A 6,546-nucleotide genomic window follows, 5' to 3' on the forward strand; every position below is an offset into this window, starting at 1 on the left:
AAAGTCTTCAGCTTGCTATTAATTGTTTTCCATCTGTTCATTACAGAGGTACCTGGAATTCATGTGGTCGTTGCTGTGCTGAGGCTTTTCCCGCTAAGCAGGATAAACATCCCTCTAATTTGAAGACTGAATTAAATCATCCTGAGAGGAAAATGTAGTCTCCTCTCCAACCCTTTCTGTGGGGGGGAGAGGAGGAGAGGAAAATGGAAGTAAGGAGGAGGGGAGGGAGGAAAATAGCGGCAGGGAGAACATTGACTGAACTCTGGTTGTTTTTTCCCCTGTTCTTCTTAACACGCTAAACTTCTACCAGCTTCAAATTCCATTTATGTCTCTGAGGTATAAGAGAGTACTCATATTTTAAACTGAAACAAAGATTTTTTCCTCTGATTTTTAACAATGTAATTGATTTGAGCGTCTGTAATGGAGTAGCAGTTGCATAAGCTTTGAAAGTTCATATCCCATTTGTATGCTAATGTCTCCTCAAGTCAGATTTCTCTTCAGGGCTGGGCAAAAAAACAAAGTACTGCAATCACTTGCTGATCAAAAATGACTTGGGAATATGTATTTTCTCAGTTTGACCTTGAGCAAAATATTTTTGGCATCCGAACATTTAATTTACATGGACTTATAAGTGCTTTTAAAGTATAGCCTTTTATAATTGGGGTTTTTAAAGTCTGATTATTTATGCAAAGTGTATAGGTGTTCTGTTCTTTTGTAATTTTGCATTTGAAATCTTTAGGAAATGGGACAATTGCAAGAATTTTCTTGGCCTTTGATATGGTATCAGCTCTAAGTGTTTGAGGAATTTAGTATTTTCCTAAACTTCCTCACGCAGTTGTTATATGTTAATTAGTTTACGTTTGTACTGTGCTTTGAAGCTGTAAGGTGGTATTATTCTTTAATTAAGAGGTCGGTAGAGATCTCCATATTTAAGTGGGTGCAGATAGTTCACAATACGTTGAAAGCAATTCTTTCAATAACCCTGCTGCCACAGCCTGCATTATATTTTTAATTACCCCATTATTCTACTGGATGCCAAAATCTGGGGTTTGCATCCTGTCCCTAAAGAATGAAGGCATCCAAATGTCTGCTGTTTGGCCAGCTGCCATTATTCCTTTACACCAAGGACTACGTGTAACAGTTGTTTATTTAGCCTGTGCAGCTTTTAGAGTTCAAGTAAGTTTTGGAGACTGAGATAGGAGAAGTATTGCAGGCATTTCTGAACACTGGCTTCACCCACCCTAAGACTTCTTGGCTGACATCAGAACAACTTCAGACAGCACGGCAATGCGGTAGTTTTTTACTCCGTTTACTCTTTCTGTGACCTGGCAGTCGTGGTAGTTACTACACTTGGCTTTTGAAATGGCAAGAGGAAAGTAGAAAAGGGTTGAATTATGTGGAAAGCTTCCAAAGAAGTGCACACGTTCAGAACATACTTATTTCTTGTTCCTTTTTTTTTTTTTTTGTAGGATGGATAGATTTCTTTGATGGGGATTTGTGGGATGCCTTTGCTCAGGATATGTTGAATTGGTCCCATGAAAATGATCTTATAAGGCAAGATCCGAATGTGTTGGATCAGTCACTTCACCGGATTGATCCCTCCTGGCGTCAGGCACTCTGCCTGTCTGTCTCGGTCAGGAGCGAGGGGCTCCAGTACTCCATGGAAGACGGGAGAGAGCCGAATCTCCATCGGGAGGAGCCTGTTCCTTGCCATGAACTAAAAGGAAACCCAGAACAATTATACACTTCTCAAATTATCTTTGCTGAGTGCCTGAAGTTGAGCAGCATGAATCAAAGCCTTGTGCCAGGAATGAGCTTAGTGCTGCTAACAGAGTTACTGCGGGTGTGTGCCTGTCCTCTGCTCTGCGAACAACGGGGTTTCCATTTCATTACCGCCCCAGGATGAGTTTTATTAGTAGATTGAAAAATCAAGTGTAGGGAATGAAAGTGGAAATAAAGTCTCCAGGCTACCCCGTAACAAACTTTTGGAATGTTATGATCTATTGCAAAATGGTTTGGAGAATTCAGACTACGTGTGTAGTCACTGCTAGCCCTGATAGCGATTCAGATCGCTTGCAGTTACTTGCAAAAGTAGTTCCTTATGTTTTAATTTTTTTTTTCTTTTTTATTTTTTGATGAAGAATTGGAGGCAGAGGGATAAATCAAGTTTTATCAGCTAAGGCATTTTTTTTCTCTAAATGTGGTACCATGGGAAAATTAAACGTTTTTCAATTTTTTTAAATAGGGGATGAAAGAATGAAGCTGTGGTCAGCAGTGTCTCACAAGTTAATGCAGGTTGTTCAGATATACACTAGGGCAAAATAAGAGAAAATAGATTTTTTTCTTATTGCATATGGATTTGCTTTTTCTTTTTCCCTTAGATCTCGAATCGGTAGGAAGCCAATTTTTTCAATAAATACTCTTAACTCAGTCTGGTGTGTTTGCAGCGGTATGCTGGGGTGGAGCCGTTACTCTTTAGCTACCTAAGTGAGGGTAGGGAAAAGAACGAACTAATAAGAAATCATTGTAGAAAAAAAAAATGAAAAGCAAATTATTTTTGTTTTCTAGTAAAGTCAAAATAATGTAAGCTCCACGCCTTTTATTAGCTGATGTGTTTATCTATTTATCAGTTTAAAGGACTGCATTTAAAATTTAGTGTAAATATATTTTCAGCTAACATGACCCCTAGAAGGGCAGTGTGCCTGGCTGGCTGAAGAGATTGCTGATAAAGAAAAGCAGTCAGGATTCTGCTTCGAATACCGGCCTCTTCACACCACCGTGGCTACAAGCCAGGCTCTGATGAAGGGTAGGTGCTCATCCTCACCACACTGCCTCACTTCAAAAATTTTCCTAATAGTGACAGTGCTGAGTGCTCAGCGATGCGAAGTTGTAAGGTGAAGCGAAACACTTGGAATTATGTATGAAAATGTATGTATGAAAACTGGGTGTGAGTTTATGGAAAGATAGGAGAAGATCTGTTGGTCCTGTTAGCTGCTTTTTTCAAGAGATTACTCCTTAGATGCATTGCCATATAGATGAAAAGTTATTTACGCATGAGCCTTAAAACAAGAATTCAGCGCACTGCGTGCTGCTGTCGCTATCTGGACATATTGTTTAAACAAAAGGATCTGGGCTAGGCCATCGTTTAAAGATGCTGTTTGATTTTTCTTGTAAACCAGCTCCACCAAATGTGAGAGCCAGTTTTATTTTAAAGTCTAGCTGGTGGTATTGGAGAAGCAGATGTTTAAGTAGCGCTCGCTCACTCTCAAATATGTCAACGTTTTGTATGCTGCCATTTCCATGGAAACAGGTACTGGCTCAGCCAAAATGGCACAGGGATTTCAAAATTAGGTTTTAAAAAATAAAATCAAGATAGGTTAGTCATTCATGTTTTTACTCATACATGCTGATAGTGGTGGTGCTGACAGAATGTCTCTCTTGAATATATTAGGTACAGTCATGCGAACGGCAGGTCAGTGATTCATATTTTTAATTAATGTGTTTAAAAAGTGGGCTTGTGTTTGATGGAACTTTATTAGAAAAGGATGCATTTATTGCATTTCGTTCAGCATCTTCTCTTCCATGTGTTTGAGAACAGTCACATTTTCATCACTTCTTTAGGCCTTCACCTTCCTGAAAAAAAGATAAAATATGTTTTGGATGAGAACTGCGGATTCAAGCTAGTTGGCAAACTTTACACTTTGTTGGGTTTTTTTTGTTTGTTTTTAAATGTAAAGTGGCTCAGGAAACAACAAAACGATCGTTTGTGAATTTGGAATCTTTAGAAGCCTGTAAAAATGAGGCAGGCCCCACTTCTTCGGGCTATTTGCCTTTGGGGACGTTTGCTTTAGGAACAGCCTACTTAGAGCCAAGGCAGTTATCCCCGTTCAGCATTGCTGCAGCATTAAAAAATTGGAGTAAACCAGTGGGACCCGCCGCTTCCCAGGATGGTGTGCAAAGAGCAAATCTCATAGGAAGCTGAGGACAACAAGCTCCAGGAATTCGTGAAAAACGAAGACACCTCTAATTGTCGTCTTGTGCCTTCAGCTTGATCATTCAGACATCTGAATGTATTTTCTAGCTCAAGCCACGGCTCAGTGTCTTTCTGCAGTATGAACCGAGTGTCCCACGTCCCCGGAGCAGTGGTTCCCGGCTGTCAGGACAGACGGGAGCGGGAGGTCGGCGCTGCAGGTGTAAAGCAATTGGAAAGGCCTGGTGCAAGGAAGGGGGAGGGAAAGGCAGCGCCAAGAGATAGCTGGGGCACTTCGCTAGGAGCCTGGAGCCTGAGCTGCGAGGCACGGACCCAGCATTGGCGTAGCCCAGAGGAGACGGCAGGCGCTGTGGGGAGGGCAGGAAGGCAGAACTGGCCTGAAGGAGCACAGGGAACGAAGGCGCTGCAGGGCTCAGCTAGTGGGGTGGAGGAAGCAGCAGCCGCCACATGGCTGTGCGAGGAGATGGCGTAGAAAACAGCTGTAATGGAGCCACCAAAAAAAGAAAAAAAAATAGGAACATTGCTCTAAAAACATTGGCAGTTTCCCAGAAGAACACAGACTTTTTTTTTCTTCTTCACCAAAGTGGAATTTGTTTGACAGAACAATTCCCCTTAGAAATAAAATTCTTTAAACATTGGATCACTAAATAATGAAGGGTAAAGTGCTTAGCGACCTAAATTAGATTCCTTAAAAGGATACCCACTAGGATCAAACTGTGTTTCGGTATGGGCTCTGCTGAAGTGAAATATTTTCCCAAAACATAGGGGCAAAACAAACCTACAATTCATGCGTACAGCTTGCTGTCCAAGTCTGCTGGCACTTTCCAAATAGCAAAAGGGAATTGGTAGCATTTGCCTCGTGTCAAAACTTTGCTGAGCGCTAGCGGTGCATCAGCAGCGGTGCTCCTGCTCCTGCCAAGGAGCCACCAACCAAGCCAGAAATGAAACTTTCATCCAGGACAGGCTCTCACGGCTCCCTTTCATGACTTTGTTGCATTTTTTTTCCCTTCTGTGTTAAGGATTCCCTCAGCGATTATGAAAGAAGCCATGAAACTGAATATCAGTTTCTCACAGACTAGGATAGAAAAATGCAAGAAATAAGTGTACTGGATGAGGCCAAATGGCCATCTGGGCTGGCATCTTACCAGCTCACTAAAATAGAATGAAGAATTTTTCTTCCTCTTGCCTGATCAATTTCAACCTGTAAGTAGTGTGGTTGCAGACACAGGGTGTTTCTGGGATGGGGAAAAGCAGAGCGGAGTTCTTTGTTATGCTTCACTCACTGGAATAGTCATATGACAAATAATTTGTTGCAGACGTACGCTTAGTGCTGCCCTACAAACTAAGCCTTGCTCGAACACGCCTGCAACGCTGGTGTGGGTTGTTAGGTAGTGTGGTCTGCTCCAGACCAATTGATGGCAGAAGTGAGGTGTGGTAATAAAAGGGCAATGGTGCAGCAAGGCATCGAAAGCTGGCGTGAGTAGTGGTTTTATTTTGCTATCAGAAGATCTAAAGAATCTTAACGCGAGACCTGTGGCATACAAGAAAACAAAGAAGTTAATATGCAGTAATAAATTGATTATGCATATAATAGTTTTAGCAGGGCTATAATTATCAAATTAATCTATTTTTAAACATCAGTTATTTAACAATTTTGCTTAAAAGTACTGGATAATGTAATTCTGTACTATATATAAGTAGTCAGGTTTCATGGAAAATCAGAATGAACAGAAAAAAAAAACATTAAAGAATCCTGCATGTCATTCTGGAGGTCAGTCACAGCAGTGAACACCCTAAGATGATCCCTGAGCATTAGCAGAGCATTCCCCTTTTTGATAGAGAAGGGGTATTTGGTCAGTGTTTTCAAAAGCACCACGCTCATGCAGAGTCAGAGAAATAAGCTGGAAGGTTCAACATTCTAGAAGATGGCTAAAAAATAAAATTCTGATAATGTAGCTCCCCATCATGTTACAGGGAAAGAAAGCTACTTACCGTCCTAAGAGAGTCAGGGTATGACCACAGAATCTACCCGAAAACGGTCCAGGTGTCCACATAAGCACCTGCCTCTCAGCATACATTCCTCATGGGAAATCAGATTAATTTAATTCATAATACCAGAAGGCTACTGACTTTGGTGCGCACGTGGCCAGTTATCAAAGGCCAGCGCGATTGTTGTACACTTACCCACGTACACCCTCACAGTAACCTGTTTGTTTGACCAACAGTCCCATGGTTCAGGGGATGCAAACATGTGGCACCGGAGTGACCTGCGTAGGACTGGCCAAAGAAGTTTTTATTCAGTGCCAGAGGTTCTGCAATTGTAGTCACTGCACGTGAAGCTCATTCTTGGGTTAAAAAGTTCCAGGGAATGTATGCTTGTACTGCCTTCCAAGCTTATTTTTTTGTCACATTCAGGGCACGTAGTGACTTCTCTATCTCATGCCCCGTCCCAGAAGTTGGCCTTTATCAAACAGCTGTAACCACTGCTGATGTGCCAGAATACCTCAGCTTCGGTGAAGGCCTCAATTAATCCAACTCTCAAAAGTCAAAATCAC

Source organism: Cygnus olor, chromosome 11, assembly GCF_009769625.2.
Source record: "Cygnus olor isolate bCygOlo1 chromosome 11, bCygOlo1.pri.v2, whole genome shotgun sequence".
In the NCBI taxonomy this organism is placed as follows: Eukaryota; Metazoa; Chordata; class Aves; order Anseriformes; family Anatidae; genus Cygnus; species Cygnus olor.